Here is a 23,181-nt window from a genome sequence, read left to right on the forward strand (position 1 = left end):
TGTAATTATTTGATGTAAAACTTACACAAATAACTACCTTTTAACAGCTTCTAACAAGTTATAGCTATAAGTTGAAGATTTACAATTCGTAGCTGCTTTTGGCTATTTTGCGTGTGTCTCGCGTTTTTGAAATACTGAGTGAAATACGAACAAATACGTGGTCGTTGAGTAAAAAAAGGCTATATTTATGGCAATAAAAATCTTTTTCAAATTATATGGTAATTTGTATTAATGGTTCCATGATTCACGCAAACCTCATGAGGTTCCATTACAGCTAACGTCTCTCTATCAAAATCACTCCATTCAAAAGTTTTTTGCTGGTTTTTGTTGTATTCGGTTGTATTTCGCGTTTTTGAAATACACGAAAATACAAAATTTGGCAGAGTAAAAATAGGTTGTATTTATGGAACATATTCTCTTCTTTCATTTTAAATGGTAAGTCAAATTAAATCAACCATATATCACGCATAACGGCTGAAGTTTCGTAACAACTCACGTTTCTCTCTCCAAATTACTCCATTCCAATCTTTTAGAAATACTTCCAAATACAGAAAAATATACACTGGAATACAATGAAATATGGTTGATTGTTTAAGAAATATAAAATTGTAGTATGCGTATATACAATAGAATACAATGAAATGTATCAGAAATTGTTTCATAAATTAGAAATACATTGAAATATAGCGAAATATACTGAAACAGTACACTGAAATATACAGAAATATACTGAAACAGTACATTGAAATATAGCGAAATATACAGAAATATACTGAAACACCACAACCACAAACCCTACCGAACCACCACAACAACTGGAAAAACCCTCCTCCTTCCTCCGCCGCCTTTCTTTCGATCCACCATCCTACTTCACTCCAAAAACCCTACTGAACCACCACAACAAACTGGAAAAAACCTCCTCCTTCCTCCACTGCCTTTCTTCGATCCACCACTGTCCTCCTCCACTCCAAAAACCATACCGAACCACCACCAAAAACCATTAATACATGAAGCATATGGAGTTCAGATCTGAAGAACTAGAACCTTAAGGTTTTTTTCGAGTTTGGAGATGGAGATGGTAGTAATAATGGTGGTGGTGGTGGTGGCTCCGGTGAAATCCACTGCTCCCTCTTTTTCAGATCTGAGTGTATTCTCAGATTTGGCGTCGTTCCACCATCGTCGCTGCCACCTCATCATCATCAACAACAGGAGCAATGGCAGCGACATCGACGGCTTTAGCAGCCGCCGGAGTAAAGTCATGGTTGTTATTCGACTAGGAAGCAAAGAACAACTTATGCAACAACGATGTTGCTATGAGCTTTAACGCCGCCTGCCTCACGAAGTTTGGTCGAAGGAGAAGAGAGGCCGGAGATAGAGAAAGGGAGAGAGAGAGAGGCAGGCGGAGGGGAAGGGGAGAGAGAGAGAGAGAATTTTTTTTAGGGTTTGGAGAAGATGATAATTCTTAAATATGTAGTGAGGGAGAATAGAGAGGTACATGTATTTCAAAAGTTATTGGACCGATTATGATATGTAATTTTGGAAAAATAAAGCTACAAAAATTAAATAAAAAATAAGGTTGTTAGTATTCATAAATAAGTCTTAGAGGTAGCTATGGCAAGTAAATTTTCCTTATTTGATTACTTCATAGGCGAATCCAGAATTTCAAGAGGATGAGTTCATTTAGAATTTTTTTTTTTTTTTTTTTTTTAAAAAAAAGATGCAAAAGTGCATTTAGTAGAATTCGATCCCACAACCTTAGAGGATTAAACCCAACACATAACCAGTACTCCACTCAGTCTAGTTTGAGCATGTGTTCCTTCAGTTAGTATTAGATATATTTTAAGGATTATATACATAATATACCAAGTTTAGTTGGGCGACCATGGGTTCACGTGACCCATTTTTTGCACATAGATTCGCCTCTGGATTACTTGGCCACATGAACTAAGGGTCTGTTTGGAAAGCCACCGAGGTAATTGGAATTGCGTATAGTTATACATTTTGGCCTGTTTGTTTTAGCAAATAATTACACAGTTAGGTGGGAATTGAGTATACTTGAGAAGGTGTAATTACACTTTTCAATTCTCAAGGGGGAACTGAGAATTGGGTGTTATTACACCTGTAATTACAGGGCTACTTTTTAGTTTGTTTCTTTTTATTCTTTTTATTTTTTATTTCTAATATTTTAATTTCTTTTGATTTTTAATTTATTTGTTATTTCTATTATTTTAATTTCTTTTTTATTTTTACTTTTTAAGTATTTATAGTTTTTAAAATGTATTTTTCTTTTTATATTATTTATTTTTCATTTCCTTTCTTCTATTACTTCTTATGGTTTCACGTAATTGCTGGTATTTTTTTATTTTTTTATTTTATTCATTTAGCATAATTGTGTTATTATTCTAATTTTTGAAACTACACCTCTTAATATTGGAAAGAATGAGTCATTAGCAAACTTGACATATAGCAAGTGACGTTATTAAAGTAGAATTTCGTTGTGAATGAAGTATAGACTTATATTTTCCCTTTCTTTTGAATTATTTACTTAAGTTACGTTGGAACTTATTTATGTAATGTTGAAATTTGACATAAGAGTATTATGTTAAACTTTTTCTTTTGGATTTTGAATTTAGGTTATATTTTGAATTTTAAGTTATTTGCTTTCACATTGTATGTTGTTTATTTTTCACTTACATTTGATGGATTTTTTGTGTCAAACATTTGAATAATGTTATGACATTATATTTATAAATATTTTTTTTTTATCAAACATTCAATCCATGAAGTTCTCACAAAAAAAATCTTCTTTTAAGTTTTATAATTAATCTAAAAATATATATATATATCAATTATTTTTTACAATATTAGTTACAAATATATGATTATTAATTAATATGTTTTCAAGAAAAAATGAGTCAATTTAATATCATTTATAAAGGCAAATATTTTTTAAATATTAATTTTAAATTTTTTATAATTAAATTTTATTTTAAAATTAAACTAATTGTGTAATTACACTTTTGCAAACAAAAAACACGCTTGTAATTATACTCTAATTATGTTATGACAAACAAACAGATCGTTGCAATTACACTACTGTGTAATTACTAGGCTGTGTAATTACTACCCTAGTAATTACACCCATTCCAATTACCAGGTGGCTTTCCAAACAGGCCCTAAATTGTGGAAAAGCAATTACACTATCTAATTCTCAAGGGAGAAATGAAAACTTATTGCTAGTAATTACTTCCTATATGTGACACTTTTTTTTTTTTTTTTTTGAAAAAGAATAATACATTCTATCTTTAGTAAAAAGTTCACTTTAAAATACCTATTTTATCCTTAATAAGATGATTTGTGGCGCACAAATATTTATGACTTATCTAGACAGCTAGTTTCAAAAGTCTTTCTTTCTTTCTTAAACTATGTATTCAATCAAACACCACCAAATAAATTGGGACGGAGAAAATACATAATATAATTACCACCAGTGACGGAGCTACAATTTTCACTAAGAGGGTTAAAAAATATAAAGAAGTAAACCCACGAAAAAGTCAAGAGGATTCAATATCTACTATATACATTAAAAAAAAATAACCTCATAAATACAGTGTAAATTTTCACCGAAGGGGGGGTTCAAGTGAACCTTCTTGTACCGGCTCCATCCCTGACTTAAAGAATCAAGTCATTATTATGTGTATAGAATTTATTTATTATTTAAAACTCATAATGAAGAATTTATAAGTGAAATTTTATAAAAATTTATGTTGAGACAATTTATTTAGAGAAATAAAGAAGAAAAAGGCAAAAATTTGGGAACATAGATAAATAAAAATCATGACCTAAGAGATAAATAAGAATCATGACCTATAGATATTGCTGATAGGTTTAATATGTTTTATGTTACATTGGGTTCGTTCGATCCGGGTAATTGGTGTCGATCACTTATTATTAAAATTTTGGGTTGTGACAAATATCTATATATAATATAAAGCTAAAAAGATAAATAAGGTGATGTGACACCTCTCTATGGCCACCATTCTGATTTTTTTTCTCTCCTTTTTTTTTGATATTTTCCCTCCATTTCTCTATATAATAATAACACAATAATTAATCTACTAACTAATAGAATTAACAAAAGGCTCACCCACCACCCACGTAGCATTAAACGCTTTTATTACACTTCAATGAGCATTATAATTGCATATCAGTTAAAATACCTTCTCACTTCCCCTTTTTCTCGTATTCTCATAATTTCACATTTAGTGTTCTACTATAAATAGTACCAACTAAGATGGTGCTCAAAGGTGAATCCCAATTTTGTGTTTTAATATCATGTTTTCAATCCCCCTTTATTGAGAATGTGACAGTGTTTAATTGCTTCCTGTTTTCGTTTGCTTCATGTTATTGATACCTTTCCTAATGATCCATTCGGACGAAACAAATCCAAGTCCTCCAATGACAATTAGGTATTTTTACTTTTTAAATTTACATATGTATCGTAGTATCTTAATTCTTACATAATAGTAATATTTCTTTCATGTTGTAGAGATAATAAGCTGCTTATATGACTTGTACCTTGAGTGTGCAAGTATGAGTTGTACATAGTTAGTTAAGTTGTTAGGATGATGATTAGTTATTTAGTAGGAGTTAATACTCCATGATTAGATGTTTAGTGCTTAGCTGTCAATAGCTGTAGTGTTTATATCTATGGCATTATATAGATTCATTCACAAGTTTGATGGAATAAAATTATACAAGATTTTCTCCATTTTTCCTATCTCATTTCTTCCTCAGTTCTTCGTCTTCCTCACTGTGTTTTGCTCGTTTTTCCCTTCAACATGGTATCAGAGCCATAGATCAATTAGCCTTGTTTTTACGAGCTCAGTGAAGGTATAAACATCGCAATTGAAATCGAGAGTTATTCCTTCTTCAAAAAAATTTCCTTTCACCCTTAAACCTGATTCCATTAATTCTGCCATTGAAGAACCAGTGAAGCTTGCTTTCGATCTCAAATGGCGATTACCGAGGTTGGAGATGGTTCTAAAACTAATACATCAAACTCAACAATGGAGAAATTCACCGACATACATCCTCGAAGTCCACTTTACTTACACCCTTCTGATACACCAGGTAGCATTCTAATCCCTCAATAATTAACTGGAATTGAAAACTATACTACATGGAGTAATTCGATGAAAGTATCATAACTTTCCAAAAATAAAATAGGGTTTATTGATGGAAAATGTCGTAGAGATCAATACAAAGATAACTTGGTTCATGAATGGGATAGGTGTAATGCGTTTGTTCTATCGTGGATTACCAATTCTGTTTCGAAGGATTTGGGACATGTTATTAGATATTCATCAAATGCACATAGTGTTTGGGTTGATTTGAAGGAACGAGTTGACAAACGTAATCTCACTCGAATCTATCAGTTACATCGTGAAATTTATACCATGAACCAAGGAACCAGTTCTGTTTCTGAGTTTTTTTCTTGACTGAAGAATGTTTGGGATGAATACAGTCAGACCTCTCTATAACAGCATCCATGTAACAGCACCTCTCTATAACAGCTAAGATTTTTCGGAATCGATTTTTTATGTTATATTTTACTTTTCTGTAGCAGCATTTTACCTATAACAGCAATAACCAATACTATGCTCTTTGTAAAATTACCCCCTATATAACAGTTATCTGCTTTTTTTGGTAATATAATTATTAACCATCTATATAAAAATAGACCATCTATGATTACCACTAATAAGTACTATAGATTTTGACCAAACATTTAATTTGATACTTTAGTATATTATATTTATGATAGAATATTACATATGAATACATATGTGGAGCTTGATGCAACACTTCCTATCATTGAAGCTTTCACCGATGAAGAGATTATTGCCCATGTCATTGGAGTGGAAGAACAAGAGTAGAAGACGACAATGAAAGTGCTGACGAAGAACCTCAACCTCTTGTTACTTAGACTGGGTTAGAAGATTCAACGGTTCAACTCTTAGATTCCCTTCAAGGGAAAGCAATTGGATACCCGTTTGCTGAAAGTTTAGACGCAAATCTTCGTAAATTCAAGTGTTATATCACCATTAAGAGATTGGATTCTATGAAACAAGCTACAATTATAAATTTCTCCCATCATCTTGAAAGAATTTAATTTCAAGTACTGTAGGTTTAAAATGAGTGCCATAGAGCTTAAAACTTTGTACACAGTAATGAATTTATTGAAATTGTATTAACTTTCTTTATTGTTTAGTTAGTGAAGCATTCATATCTTTGAGATTTAAAATTTAAATAATTTGTTATTTCTTTACAACATTAAAAAATAAAAATAAAAATAGATTTTATGCATCTTTTTTGCTATAACAGCCAATTATTATTTAAATGGCAAATGTTGTTATAGATGTATAACAACAATTCTCTATAACAGCCAAAAAAATTCGGACCCAACGATGCTGTTATAGAGAGGTTTGACAGTATTTGCCTTTGGTACCCATGCCTGCTTGTGAGTGTAATAAATCTAAGGAATACACAGCACACATTAAGCAGCAATGCTTAATGCAGTTCCTCATGGCCCTTAATGAAACTTATGCTCAGTCTCGTAGTCAAATCCTATTGACAGTACCAAGTCCAAAACTGAATCAAGCATACAACATGATTATGCAAGATGAGAGCCAAAGGATACAGTCTAACATGATATCTCAGTCATTGCCTCTTCATAATTTGCACTTACATGATCCAACTGCTTTAGCTACCATACAACACAACAGAAACCACCAAAACTCAGAACAACCTAACAGATTTCAGCAAAATTACCACCAAAACTTAGAACAACCTAACAAATTTCAGCAAAATTACCAGCAGAGTTCAGACCAATTATGTGATCATTGTAAGCTTTATGGTCCTACTAAGAAAGGTTGCTATAGATTGATTGGGTATCCACCTCACTATAAAATCCACAAGAAGAAGCCTCCAAACAAGCAACAAAATTATGGGAATCCTAGGCCTCATTCTAGAGCAAACAATGTACAATATGATGAAGGACCAGACAATTTTCACCATATAATCAATAATGCGCAATATGCTGAGGGAACATATAACTTGCCTTCTGGAAACATTGCTTCACCAAGTATCTCACCTCCACCACATATGACTGCTCCTGCTCCTTCACCTAGTCCATCATTTCCTCCTGTGAACATAAGTGGAGCACCTCAACTTTCTCAAGATCAGTACCAACAAGTGCTACATCTCATTAATCAGGATTCCACTAAAGGTTCAGTTCCTACTAATGCAGCAGTCAACATGGCAGGTATATGTCTCAACTTTTCTTCTTCTGCAGTTGTATAAACACAACCATGGGTGATTGACTCAGGGGTTTCTAACCATATGGTTTTAACATTGCACTTGTTACTTCATTTAGATCCATTTCTTCCTAATTCCAGCAAAATCCACCTTCCAAATGGACACACAACTAGTGTCACACATGTTGGAACAATATCTCTATTGGATGATATCTTACAGAATGTGCTTTATGTCCCCAATTTTCAATACAACCTTCTTTCTGTTGCTAAGCTAACAAAAGCATTACATTGCATGGTTGCTTTCTATCCTGATTTTGTCTCTTTCAAGACCTATGCGCTGGCAGAGTGAGAGGGATTGGTAAGGAGAAGGATGGGCTTTATCTACTTCAGCCTACCAAGCAACCACCACCTGTCCAAACATCTGCTCTCAACTCTGCAAAGACCTCTTACTCCTCATTGCCTATCCTCCACACAATCATTACAATATTCTATATGGCACCAGAGATTGGGTCATGCATCTACTTCAGTTCTTCTCAGAATTCCTTCAATAAAAGACTTAGTTACAAAAGAATCATTTCATTGTACTGTTTATCCATTAGCAAGACAAATTAGATCCCTTTTCCCCTCAAAGACTAAGAAGTCTGTTCTTCCTTTTGAGCTTGTACATATAAATATTTGGGGTCCTTATAGGCAGGACACTAATAATGGTTTCAAGTACTTTCTTACCACTGTAGATGACTTTTCTAGGATGACATGGGTGTACTTAATGAAAATAAAAAGTGACACTGTTGTTTTGATCAGGAATTTTGTTGCTTTAATCCAAACTCATTTCTCTGCTTCTATTAAGACCATTAGGTCTGATAATGGTTTGGAATTTTTCAATACATATTGCAATACTTTGTTTTCTTCTCTTGGTATTATTCATCAAATCTCTTGTGTCCATACACCTCAACAGAATGGGGTGGCTGAAAGAAAGCATAGACACCTTCTTGAAATAGCCAGCGCACTTAGGTTTCAAGCTTATACAAGTTTCAAGCTTATGCACCTTTAAAATTCTGGGGGGAATGCATTCTACAGCTGTATACCTTATTAACATATTACCAACTAGCATTCTAGGAGGCAAATCCTCTTTTGAAGTTTTTCATGGTACTCATCCTTCTCTTACTCAAATAAGGGTGTTTGGTTGTCTTTGTTATGCCACTACACCCCGCTACTCAGACAAATTCTCACCCAAAGCAACTCCTTCTATTTTCATGGGTTATTCAGACACTCAAAAGGGTTACAAATTATACAACATCTCTACTGGTTCCTTCTTTGTCAATAGGCATGTAGTATTTCATGAAACAGTGTTCCCTTTCAAATATCCCAAATCATCTTTTTTAGCTCCTACACCTTTCACTTATCCAGCTTTGGACCCTCATGACTTTGATTTTCCTTTTTCATATATATCTTCTAATCCACCTGTTTCTCATATTCTTACTCTTACACCTATTTCACCTGTTCTTGATTCTTCTTCTATTTCACCTATATCTCCTATTCCTAGTCCTTCCTCTCTTCCACCTGCTGCTTCACCTAATATTCCTTCACCTAGTATTGCCCCTTCTCCTCCTCCACCTCCTTGTCCCACTACTGTTCCTACTAGGAAGTCTAGCAGACCTCACAAACCTTCTGTATGGCTTACAAATTATGCTCACCTTTCTTCCTCCTCTACTCCTTACCCCATCTCCGATTCCATTTCTTACTCCTCTTTATCTCCATCCTATATTTCTTGTCTCAACTCTTATTCTTCTATCTCTGAGCCCACTTCTTTTCTCAAGCTGCTCAGGATCCAGCTTGGGTTCAAGCTATGAACCTTGAGTTACAGGCCCTCATTGACAATCATACTTGGGATGTTGTTGACTTACCTGCAAGAAAGATGCCCATTAGTTGCAAATGGGTGTACAAGGTGAAGTACAAAACTGATGGTACTGTTGAGAGATACAAGGTAAGATTAGTTCCCAAAGGTTTTACTCAGCAAGAAGGTTTAGACTACCATGACACTTTTCCTCCCGTTGTGAAGATGGTCACTGTCAGATGTGTCATTTCACTTGCTGCTCAGTCCTCTTGGCCCATTTTTCAAATGGATATTTGTAATGCCTTTTTGCAGGTAACTTACATGAAGAAGTATATATGTCTTTGCCTCAGGGATTTGATAGCCAGGGAGAGTTCAAGGTATGCTAGCTACTCAAATCACTGTATGGACTTAAACAGGCTAGCAGACAATAGAACATGAAGTTGACAAATGCCTTGGTGCAGTCTGGTTTCCATCAAAGTAAATTAGATTATTCTTTGTTTACCAAAACATGTGACACTGACATTGTAATCATCCTAGTATATGTGGATGACCTTCTTACTACAGGCAGCAGCATCACATTAATTCAAAAAGCTAAAGATATTTTGGATCACAGTTTCAAGATGAAGGACTTAGAAAATCTGAGATTCTTTCTTGGGATTGAATTTGCCAGGTCAACTAAAGGAATACTCATGAATCAAAGGAAGTATGCATTGGAATTAGTCTCAGAGTGTGGTTTAGGAGGTGCTAAGCCAGCTGGTACTTCTTTAGAATAGAATCAGAATTTAACAAGCATAGAATATGACAAGGCTTTTGACATTGGAAATGACAAGAAACTGCAAGACAAGGAACATGAAGACAAAGGGATATATCAAAGACTTATTGGGAGAATGTTGTACTTGGAAACTACAAGACCAGACATTTCTTATGTAATACAACACCTAAGCCAGTTTATGCATGCTCCAAAGATGTCACATTATGAAGCTGCTTTGAATGTGGTAAGATACATAAAAGGTAATCCTAGACTTGGACTACTGATGACCAACAAACAATCAAATAAGATCACAAAGACGCTGTGATGCTGACTGGGCATCTTATTTGTTGTCAAGAAGTCAGTTACAGGATTTTGCATCAAATTGGGAGACTCTCTAATCTCATGGAAATCAAGAAAACAAGCACAGTGTCTAGAAGTTCAGCTGAGGTTGAATATAGAGCCATGGCAAGCACAGTTGCAGAGTTGGTGTGGCTAGAAGGCTTGCTGAAAGAATTAGGACTAAAGTTAGAATTACCAATGGAACTGAAATGTGATAGCAAAGCTGCTTGCAAATTGCTTCTAATCCTATGTATCATGAAAGAACTAAACACATAGAGAGAGATTGTCATTTTATAAGGGAGAGGATACCGCAGGGCATCATCAGAACTTTGTTCCTAGCAAAGAGCAAATAGCAGATATATTGACTAAAGACTGGGGAGGCAATTACATGATGATTAGGTGTGAAAGTTGGGTATGCTGAATGTATTTCATCCCTCAACTTGAGGGGGAGTGTAAAGATAATAAGCTGTTAGGATGATGATTAGTTAGTTAGTAGGAGTTAATACTCCATGATTAGATGCTTAGTGCTTAGTTGTCAATAGCTATAGTGTTTATGTATATGGCATTGTACAGATTCATTCACAAGTTTGATGGAATAAAATTACACAAGATTCTCTCCATTTTTCCTATCTCATTTCTTCCTCAGTTCTTCATCTTCCTCACTGTGTTTTGCTCCTTTTTCCCTTCAATACATGTTTCATTTTTGTCGTATAAAATTTGCATGAAGTGGTTAGTTTTAACAACTACTGACAATCTGGAGATGGTATCATTCATTTTCCAGAAACAAAGTATGACCTACTTCTGTTTATCACTACTTTTTCCAATTTAAGTTCTAATTAATCTTCATTTTTTTTTTCTTGGTTGTAGCTTCAGTTTTTTTCTAGATGGAAAGATTAGAGGGAAGGTGTAAGATCCATTATGAAAAAGAGTATCAAAAATTGTTGTAAAATGAAATTTGGTGCCTATTTAAAGAGAGAAATGATTTTATAGCTCACTTACAAAATGTTTTTAGTTTTATGTCCTTTTTACGAGAGATCTTCATGTTTACACATAAGAGATCTGAAAAGGCCATTTTCATTTATTCAAATTGTAAGAGGGTAAAAGATCTCATTTTCTCTTATTTTTAAAGGATAGTGCGAAAGAGGGAGAGATCCTTATTTTAATAGTTAATTATATGACAAGCTCCACATGCTTGGGTTTTAATATCTTTCTTGAAACGTCATCTTAAGGAAAAACTAAATTCATATGAAAATTAATTTGCGTTAGAATTACTTCGTCCATATAAAATATGTTTATAAATAATTTTCTTAAACGATATGCTTATAGTTGACAAAACACAATTGTCATTCAGCTTTCACATAACTAATTCTACTAATATTGCATAGATAATATAACAAAATTATTAATGCATATACTATGAACTCTACTAAATAAAAACTAATATAAAAAGAATTTAGTAATTTTATTTTTTGAAGAAAATAGCACAATCAATTACTATAAAAATTATAACAACCGCGTAATGTTAAAAGCGGGTATCCTTTATTCTCTCAATTACTCTCCCTCTTCTACTTCTTTCTTCCTCCATTCCTTTGAATTCAATGTATAATCAATGCGGTATTAATATGGAATGGAAACAATTTTCTTTAATCGTGGTTTATCTATTGAGTTAAAAGTTTACGTCATTTTGTAGTTCTTCTGTAGCTCCTTTTAATCTCTCATCTTATATCCTTCCTCAATTAACTATTCTTCTTTGATTTTCTTGCTGTTGTTTTTCTTTTTCTTGCCTATTTTTTTTTAATTCATTTTTTACTGATTCTAATGTTAAAATCAATTCAGGGGAATAAACGGTAAGATATTTTTCAAAGATCCCGAAGCTTAAAATTTATATCTTAACTCCTATGGATTTTCTTCACTTTTTATGTGCACATAGAATTTTTAGGAGGAATTTTCAAGAGAAATACGTACATTTTTTTGAATTCGTAATATTTTAATATATTTAATGATATGCAGGATGAAATGAAATTATTTTAGAGTAAAAAGGTGGTTGTTTATGAATGGTGACAAGAAGATAAGGGAAGAAGAGAAGGGCTATAAAATAGCCATTTTATTAAGAAATGAACAACTATAGGGACGCAAGAAAGGAAAGAAGACGGAAAAAGAAAGAAAAGTATAAACTCCATTCGTCTTTATATTTAAATTTTAATTCTGAAAGCTTTAAAATTTAATTCTCTAATGATACGGAAATAAATTAGTACTTTTACGCACATATCAAATGTACAAAATGAAAAAAACAATTTATTTAAATTTATTAACATTGCACATAAAAAGATCAAATTTCCTTGATTCTTTCTTCCTTTTAAATGTTTTTTAAATAAAAAATAGTTTCGCCATATCAATCTATTTAGAATTTGAAAATAAAAAGAATATTAAGAATTTTTGTTTTTACCGGATAGTTTACTATTTTACTTTTAAAGTTCAATGATATGATTTATTATTGCGCGAAGCGCGGTTAAGTCAACTAATATATATATATATATATATAATTGTTGCGGAGACATGACATGCGCCCCCGCCGACGCACGAACTTAAAATCATATTTATCTTTTTTTTTTTTTTGCAATTTTTAGACAATTAAATGCACTTTTCCCACGCCTAAAACACTTGGCGCCGGCCAACTAAATGCCGCTTCGGCTACTTTGCGTCTGTAGAGCAAAAGGTACGACAATTGGAAGAAAAAAAAAAAAAAAAAAAACTTGACCAAAACTCCCTTATTTCACTGTTCTTCCTATTCTACCTGTTCTTGCTAATAATATCACTATGCATAGAAATCTTACTCTTCTTCCCGGGTTCAAAGTCCATCCCGCCTTTGAAATTCTTCTACACGACTTTATCTTTATGCCACTGTAAAAGTGATGAAAAACGGAACTCCTGAAACAAAAGAATCAGCGGAGGCGTCGAAGGTTCCCGGATAATTAAAGGCCAAGGGCAATAGTAAGAGCTGCGGCAAGGTCTCTTCGTCGGCGGTCGTTTATTTACGGAACCAAGCCGCAAAGGAAATAGCTAAGAATAAGAGGAAATCAAAATCCAACTCAATTCCAAATGCTCCTTTCTACATTCATCTCAATCAGTTCTTGATCATTGTGCGCACCCAGCGGTTGGATGCACGTTGCAGTCAAGGAAGTGGTCATGTATAAAGTGGTAAGATAATTGTGTGGATGCTTTTATTTCTGTCATCGCAAAGTTGTCTCTATATCAGTATAGGCAACCAGAAAACCTGAGGTTTTGCCCATATAACAATTTTCGCACTTACGGATTACTTGGCAATTTTTTAAAAGGAGTAACTTTTGCCCGTGTTTTCATAATTTGCTATTAATTTTTCCATGATTAGTTCTAGCATTACATTAAAGTGATGATGTCTGTTCGACATTGGTTCTTTTCAGTTCAAAGGTCCTAGCTTTTATGCTGTATTCTCCTGCGACTTTGCTTCCCTTATGATATTGTTCATTACTGTCAATCATTCGTCCCATATGTGATGTACAACATATTACCTACTCATACAATGTTTTGGAAGTAGGTTCTCTAAATTCTTAAAAAGAAAGACGAAAAGTGCACTGTTTCCTATTATTTGACGCTTATATGCAATTTGAAATAATTACTTAATAAATTGCAAACCTTTTGTTAATGAAAGTTATTTTCTTCATAGTAAACAATGTTATTACTTCGGTTCACCAATTCAGGCTCAACTCAATTTACATTAGCGGACCTACAGGTAAGTTTGGGGCTCTGCGCTTTTTCTTTCTGTGTGGGTCGATTCCGCGCAATGGAATTGAAAAGGGCTATTCATAAACACTCTTCCTTTCTTCTTACTTCTTATCTTACCATCGGAGATAATCAGAGAAAGAAAAGTCTGGGTATACTCTACTCTTCATGTCCCTCTTTTTATAAACTTGAAGCGATGTTATGTGTAATATGTGCTCATATGTTCTCTAAAATTTGAATTAACTGAGGTGTAAGGTTGAGAAACTATTAAGCAAATATAATACTGCGTGTTGTGTACTAATATATCTTTTACAATTCTAATTAACTGAGAATTAAGGTTTAGGAATGCTTACACAAAGATATATTGGTGACGGCAATAAGGTGTTATCACCACATTATTAATCTACAAATCCGTAATTCTAAATGTTTCAGCATATTAAGTGGTTTTCCCCAAATTTTGAATCCATAGTTGATAAGAGAGGTTTAAGTAGTGTGTGGTTATGACGAGCTGATCACAAGAAAAAAAACATTTTGAGTAAAGTAAATATATAATAGTTTGTAATTGCATCAAGTATTATTTAACGCCTAATACACTCGTGAAAAAGGACAGCAACTCTACTTGTGACATAATAGAGTTGAATCATTTGTGGAACGGATTTTAGAGTTAGGGAGAAAGTTGAACTCCTGGCCCATCTCTGCATTCTTTTCTATGAAACTTCTCCACACTGGAAACTAGATTCTGCCCCTGGAGACTCTTCTTTTAAAGAATCTGATTCATTAACACTGTATACTGAATTTTGTTGTTATGAATTTCTCTTTCCAATTCTTTTCTTTTTGTTTGCTTTAGTTCCTTTTATAGGTCTAGGTGTATAGTTCTTTTACATTTCAAGTAATGTCTCCAGGAGTGCTTGCATTGGAGATTTGTCATCGCAAAAGACTTTACCTAAAAATGTGGTTTGCATTTCATTTTAAATATAGGACACTTTGTTGGTTCATGATAATTTCTAACTATGTATAGCTTGCTGAGTAAAAGAACGAAAGACTATTTTGATTTTCCAATTTAATGTCTTCTTTCTCATGAGAATTCTGAATGATATCTCAAACATTTGCAACTTCAAAATGTTGTAGTGAAGTTTCAAGCCTTGCTTAGACAAAACACATGGCTCAACTACTGAAAACATTATCTTAAGAAGACCAGAAGCACAGTAATTTTCACATAATTCATTCCCAACCTCCATTAATTGTTTGGTGTACTCCATAAGAATTTCATGTGGGGCCGGTAAGGCCACTCCCAGAAGGAAACTGGTATAATAATGGTTTTAACCCTTCAAACAAAACTCAAGGTATTAACTTTACCTTTCAATTTTTTTTTTGTTTTTACATGTAGAAAATGAAAAAATACATTTTCTTGCCTTCCCTTTTTTCGTTCTAATATAGATTTAGATTGTTAAAAACTTAATTAGGGAAAAATGACCAATGAAGTATCTGGAAAATTAAGGTGTTCTTTTGAGGATCTCGTGATGTAGATTTGTAGAAAAATCCTGATAATTGTTTCTGCAAATCCTATTTGCTGTACATATTGGGCACCAGCTTAGTGTGTAGCTAAAGTTAATCTTTCTATCAGAAAAGAAGAAATGAATAAAGACAAAAACACACAATAAAAACTAAAAAAACTTCAAAGATGGATGGTGGAGAACTAGCATAACCAGCAGTTTAGCATGTGTTTTGTAGAAAATAATACATATATAATCCTCCATAAACCTTAGCTTTGCAAGTGTGGACTATTAACATATTTTCACAGATTCTTACATGCTTTCGTCTGAGAGAACTAGCTTGAGGAAAAGTTGGAGCTATCTGACTTTTGAGAGTTCATTGGTATGTTTTACTTGACTTCTCTGCTAACATAAATTGATTGTATATTAGGCTATAGGAATTCAATGTTTTAGAAAGCTACTTCATGAGTATTGAAATTAGCAAACTAAAGTTTCAAATTCGTTCTTTTTTTTTTTTTTTTTTTGTTAAATAATGTAGAAGAAAGAAAAAAATGCATCTGCTTTCCTTCTCTTTTTTTTTTCCTTCTTATACAGATTGCGAATTTTAAAAACTTACTTTGGGGAAAATGGCCAGTGAAGTATCTGGAAAATTAAGGTGTTCTTTTGAAAATCTTGTGATGTGAATTTGCAGAACAATCCTGATAATAATTTCTACCTCTGCTCCGCTATTATTTGTCTCCCAATTGATATGTGTTATTGAAACTTTTTTTAGAATTGGTATGCAGTCACTACAATTGATCTGAAATATAGTGTGATGGTTAATGGGACCGTCGAATTCAAGCATACTATTCTGGATATGTATGGTTTAAAATACTCATTTTATTTTCACAAACATTACTATAATTTTTCATGTGCATTATGTGGTATCAAGCAGAACTACCCTTAGGATTTCTTTCCAATCTGAAACATATGGTCCCTTTATAATTAGAACTAGACGAAATTTTGGCCACATGTGCTATTTATTGCAGTATTTTATGACTGGAAATAAAGGAAAACTACTCTTGCAACTATTTAGCGTTTTATTGAGCAGCTGTTATGACAAAATAATTACGCCACAACGTCTGGATAAGATACATCCAACCTACATAATTGACAAGCATAGATTTATAACTGCTTTATAGTGCTGCCTGTAGTTGTCGCTTGACTGTTGCATCAAAATTTTGTCAGTGCAAGCTAGAACTTGACTGAACATTCAACTGGTCATGAAGAGTTTCATTCTCTAAAACAAATCAAAGTGCCTGGAACTGCTTACTTTCGTGACATATAGTATGGCTTTGTGTGGAAGGCCATGTGCCCAGGATTAGCTAGGGGTAATTGGACTCAGACCTACCTTTCTTTTTATTCTATGTTGATGAATATAGTTTTCGCCACTATTGAATATGGCATTTTTGGAAGCCACTTTTTTACATATGGTGAAATAACTTCTAAAAGGGATTTGCTTATGATAATTGTTAGGAGTAGTAGGTTAGTACCTCACTTAACAATTGTGATTAAAAAATTGACTAATGAAATTTTTTCAAACTTAATCGGTATGTTAGCACAATCTACGTATAAAAAGAAAGTTGTTTTTTTTTTTTTTTTTTCTCTTTTTTCCCATGTTGCATATCAGTTAAGAAGTAAGTTTGTGGTTTGTGGTAATTCGTATATATCTAGAAAAGTTGATACATTGCTGGTGTACCATAGTGCAATTTTTCATATGTAAGTGTTCAGTCCTATTTGAAGTTTAAAATATAGTCATTAGAGGAAAAGATTGTGACTTTTGATTGGTAAAATAAGATGGTCTAACAATTAATTATCAATATATATATATATATATATATATATATATAGTTCTATGGCATATGTTAAGGTATGTATCTACTATTTCAGGGCATTCATGGAATCTGAATTGCCAGCATTCAAGGAGAAAAATGTTGAGGTGGTCACTGAACTCAATCTGTGTCTGAGGATTATACAGTAAGGCTTTGTCCCTTTTTCCCCTCAATTCAATACTGTAAAGTAGAGAGATGCATACAAAGAGAGAGAAATTAGCAAGGTTACTTTCAATTATGGCTCGCTGAAATCCATTCTGATTTGGAATCCTCTCTAAGTTATATCTGTCTGAACTGTAATTGGAAGAAGACTGTCACACCCCAATTCCACTAGGGTGTGATGGGCACCCGACCCCATATCCGGAGCCGAGTGAACCCACAGACCTTTATGACATACAAAATCTTATTATGCTTTTAAATCAAATAAAATAAAATACACAGTAAACTCTCAAAATATTCTTGTCCGATGTTTTCCAAATCAAACAGAATCTATGATCATACAGAATTTAACGCATAATACAGAAGGACATATCGGCTGATGAAGCCGCATACACAACTGACATACTATACCCACGACTCTGTCTGCAAAGCCTCTAACATCAATCCGTAAAAAACATACGTATAAACTCTGACTCGGTAGCACTCCAGGAGCAAATGGAGCTTGCCAACTCGCCGAACATCCGCTATAATAACTTCATATCATCCGGGTGTACCGCGCGGCATGAAACGCAACCCCGAAGAACGGGGGGTCGGTACGGAATATGTACGAGTATGCAAAGCCGTAAATACCGTAATGAATCATAAGCCAATCCGGTACATGCGGGAATGCGGCTAACAAATCACAATCGGAATCGGATGTACGAAATATCGGACGTAGCCTTATCATGATCGAGGTGCGGAAGATTGATATACGGATTCATGGTCGAGTCGAAGTGCGAAAAATACGTACCTTATCCGTAAGATCAAAACGCTTACTTTCGGATCATAAATAGTGCAAATCAAAGGCATGCACGAGCACGAAATATGGTCACCATAACACAACACATCATAACATACACACGGTGCCCGGGGACATATACCACACGGAAACCGGACACATCATAACACAGACGCGGTATACCACGGAACGGAAACCGAACACATCATAACATAGATATATTTCCGCGGTACCCGGAACCCGACATATACCACCAGAACCCGGAATCCCACATCATAATCCATATACTGAATCGGGGACGGACATATACCACGGTACCGAACCGTTCACGGTAATCGGAGATTCGGACATATACCACGATATCACTCCGAACCGGCCACGGATACGAGAGAGGACATATACCATAATCGGCATATCATACTCCATATACACGGTATTTATAACCGGGACGGACATATACCACATTACCCGGGAACCGAACACATCATACTATCGAGCATTCATAATGTATTATTTAAACGTAGAATGCTTATATCAAAATACTTATATCGGAATATTTATATCAGAATAGTCAAAGCAAAACACTTACATCCGAATTTCCAGATACTTATACCAGAGAATGCATACGAATCATAACAAACTCGGAATGATAGCCAAAAGTTTACCCTTAATTATTGTACGAAAATCGGCCAAATAGAGCAATACAGTTAGGTCTCGGGAATTGTGGGCCCACCTCGGGTCACGTCGAGGTGGCGTACGGAAATTACGGACGTTAAGCCTTATGGAACCACCGGTGAAGGTCTTAAAGTAGTTTGGTTCCATTTGTGAAAGTTAAAGATGTTTAAGTTATTTTTTTCCAACAAAACATAAGGATTCTAGTTCAATCACATTGAATGAATAGTACCCAGAATCAAACTCGGATTTCCATGAACAGAATTGTCCCCGAGGCTCGAATCTCAACCTAGTATACCTAGGGCATGCCAAACGAAGGAAAGGGATAGCTTTACATACCTTATTCGCCCTTTACGCTTGTCCAAATTCAAATCCCGTTTCGTCCAAAATCTACATTTGGTCATATTTACCAAATATTAATCATAAGGTTTTAAGAATTCAATCTTAACCAATTCTTGTCTACAAAAATTTGGGCAGCATCTCCCCTATACATATAGCACCCCCGAGAATTTAACTCGGCCAAAATAATTCAACAACAACACCAACAACACCAACAATCATCACAAAACACAATATAGCATAACTAGTCTCCTTTCCAACATAGTGTAATAGTTTTCATTCCAACTTCACATTTTCAAATCAATACCAACCTTCTCATATTCATTTACTAATCAAGATCATTACAATACAATTTGGAAATATTTCATATCATTTCTACGAAATATTCACAAAATATACAAAGTATATAAATTTTTCACCAAAACTATAATCCATCCAAAACTTCTAATCTTCAACATACATATTCATAACATATTTCCATCTTCCAATTTCATCAACCATAATCATAATTTACATCTTAACAATTTCATTTCCATAATATCACAAAATCATTCTCAAGTGACATAATCTTCTACATTCCAATTCAATACCAACTTAAACCATTTAACCTTCATTTACATTATAAGAATCACAACAACACAACTAACATATTAAACAAAATTAATTCATTTCCATTTCTATCTCCACACCACATGGCCATAATTCCCACTTCCCAACTTCAACCAAATTCATTCAACTTTCATTTCCAATATAAATTTCACCATAACCACAACTAGAATACAACATAAAATTCAACTCATATTATATATACAACAATATACATACACGACTACACCCTTACATACATACCCACTTTGCAAACTTCCATATTTCCATAATTTCTACTCATTTCTACATACTACAACATAAACAAACCTTCATAACATAAGAAAAAGGAATTGATTCTTACCTTTTTTTTTTTTTACAATCTTCTTCACTTGACCAAGTTGTCAACTTGAAGAAACAAGTGCTCTTTCTTCCAAAACAACTACACCAAGTTGTAAAGGACCCTTGAATTAGTGGAAATATCACAAGAAAATAATTTTTGGAGAAAGATTTCAAAGGGGCAAAAATTCAAGAGCTTGGCCGTATGGCCCTTTTATTTTGCTCTTCTTTGTTCTTGTTCTCTTATTTCTTGAAGTTTCTAAATGTTTCAAGACAACTTAAATGATCCCTTATATTAATTTGCCACATGGAAAATTCTCATGGGCTTGGGCCATTACACCATGGACGGCCAACCTCACTTTTGGGCCTAAATTTTTTTTTTTTTTTTTTTTTTTTTTTTTGGGCCAACCCGGTTGGTCCCGAGTTGGGCATAGCCCACTGACCTTTCGACCTTAAAATGTCCATATCTCCTTGTACCGACGTCACCTGGGAACCCACGACCTATGGTTGGAAAGATAATTCAATTATATACAACTTCTATTTCTTGGTATTTTTCCAAATTCCAAACTTATAATACCGTTTTTGCCCCTCAAAGTCGGTCACCCGAAAACATTTTCTTAAAAATATTCGTTTGGAGGGCTTCCACTTTGATTTGGCCCAAGGGTCCTTCTTGAGTTGTGTTTAACTCCACATATGTGATTCATATAACTTGTCACATGTTCCAAAAAAAATCTTGACGTGTGGGCCCCACCTCAGCTTACAAATAATCCGACGTAAAAAAAAATACGGGATATAACAAAGACATAGCTGAAGATAGATACTGAGTCTCCAGATTGATTAATAGATCAAACGTACTCAGCGATCCCTATATTTTCTTTTCCATTGACGCATTATTTGTGAGAGTCTGAGTTTTGTTTATCATGTTTACACAGTTGTGATAAAACTCCAGATGCTCTATACGTGTTTAATGTATGGTTATGTTTAGTTTGGACGTATCTAGTTTTTTTTTGTAATTATGAATGACCCCTGTGACTAATAAGTACTCCCGCCGTGCCAATATATGTGGTAGTATTTGACTTGGCATAAAGTTTAAGAAAGAAAGATGGACTTTTGAAATGTGTGGTCTAAAACACACCATAGACAATTGTGTGGCTATAAATCATTTCATTAAGGGTAAAAGAGAAATTTTATAGTTAAGTTGTTTCTAATTATAGAAAGGTGACATTCTTTTTGAGATAGACTAAAAAGGAAATGGTACCACATAAATTGGGACAGAGGCAGTAGTAATTAGTTGCATTAAGACTTATTTATGTTATTGTAGTCTTTGTATATTAGGATGGAGTTTGTCTAGCTTTAAAGTGAACTCTGCTGAAATTTTCGTTGATCGGTTAGTCTCACTCAATGGGTTAAGCATTGTGCCAGAAATGGTTTTCCAGTCGGTTTTTAACACCTGGCCCAAAGTTTGCTGCTTCTGAACCCTCTTTATCTCTGTGAAGGTTTACCGTCTCTCACCGTTGATAAGGGAGCTGCATATGCCCTTCCTAGAGAGTCCTTACTCTTTATGTATCATATTCATTTCGGGTTTCCACCTCTTGGACCTCAGATGTTATTTGATTGACCTGATCTGAGTTGCTTTCCTTGCTACTGAATCTATGCAGTCATTCCTTTAATGGTGCACTCGAGCCAAATTGAAGCCCTCTTAGGCTCTACTGGATTATTTACAATAGCTCGTGCTCTACTCTGCCCAAGCACCATTAGAATGTTTAAACTTGGGATCAGCTTACCGAAGATATCACTTTAAGTGATCCAATCAGATAGGTCGTCAACAGGATTGTGGAGGTTTAGTCCTTGGGAAGGACAGATCACTATAATGTGCATAACAAAGGCCAAATTCTCCATATCTAGAGATGAGGAGAATGCTGCAACAATTAGGCATTAAGAAATGAAGTAACAAAGGCATAATATGGTTTGTGATTTGTGCATTTTGAGATGGATGATATGTACTTTTTTTTGTAGCTGTTTATGAACAATATGCCAAAGTATAACCCAATAAGAAAAAAGAACTGGATCAGGTAGTTTAGAGAGAACCATGAAAGTGGCAAAAAACTAAAATAGAGACTTGCACTCCTGAGGACCACTTTAACAGGACTAAAGTTCTTTTTTTTTTTCTTTTTCTTTTTTTGCCACTTTGGGCTACAAGCGAGCAGATAGGTTTTGTTATTGACAGCTACAGGAAGTGTCAAATATAATGTGTCATATCGAACACATTTTGCCGCCTCGCAACCCTGTCCAGAAGTAGTCCCAAGTACCGATACATGAACTGTAAAAAAATGTATGTTGTGAAGATAATATTCCTAATATGCCTCATATACTTGTGATATCAGTTTATTTAAAAACCAATCGTTTTTTCCTGTAATTTCTTTTCAAGGGTATGTACTGATTTGCTTTTTCAATCAGAGAACAAGAATGAGCGTGTTGTATGTGTGAAAAATTTGAGTCAAGACGAAGTACTTGAAGCAGCGACCAAGCTAAGGAATTCGCTTGGCAGAAAGGTGGTAAAGCTGAAGACTCGTCATGTCACTAAACAACCAAGCGTTCAAGGTACATGGTCAACAGCATTGGAGTTATAAGACAAAAAGAAAGTTTTATGTAGTTGTTTCCTGTGTTCCTAGGTTTTATCATATGAATCTGTAAGTCATCGGTGTAGTCTTTTTGGACAAACAAGATACGGACCATGTGGTCTACATGTATGAGAAGATAGATTTTCCAATCGGTAATGCACTCGATAATGAAATAATTTACTCATGGTGATAATTTTAAGGGGGTGCTATGTTGAAGATGCAATGGCCTACGAATTGAATGAAAATTGTGTGTATTTGTTTTGGACATTTTGTAATTGAGTTCTTGGATTTGATAACTGGTAAATGTTGGTCATACAATGAC

The 23,181-nt window shown here is 34.2% G+C and overlaps 1 long non-coding RNA gene across 1 annotated transcript; it reads right to left on the reverse strand.

Annotated features, from left to right (window-relative positions):
* Window positions 1-582: 582 nt before the first annotated feature.
* On the reverse strand, window positions 583-1,306 carry LOC132066628 (uncharacterized). Its single transcript, XR_009416889.1, has 2 exons — window positions 917-1,306; window positions 583-826 (listed from the first exon to the last, which is right to left on the reverse strand). It is a non-coding gene; the product is annotated as an uncharacterized LOC132066628 (long non-coding RNA).
* Window positions 1,307-23,181: the final 21,875 nt, after the last annotated feature.

The sequence above is a fragment of the Lycium ferocissimum genome, chromosome 8, assembly GCF_029784015.1.
Source record: "Lycium ferocissimum isolate CSIRO_LF1 chromosome 8, AGI_CSIRO_Lferr_CH_V1, whole genome shotgun sequence".
Classification (NCBI taxonomy): Eukaryota; Viridiplantae; Streptophyta; class Magnoliopsida; order Solanales; family Solanaceae; genus Lycium; species Lycium ferocissimum.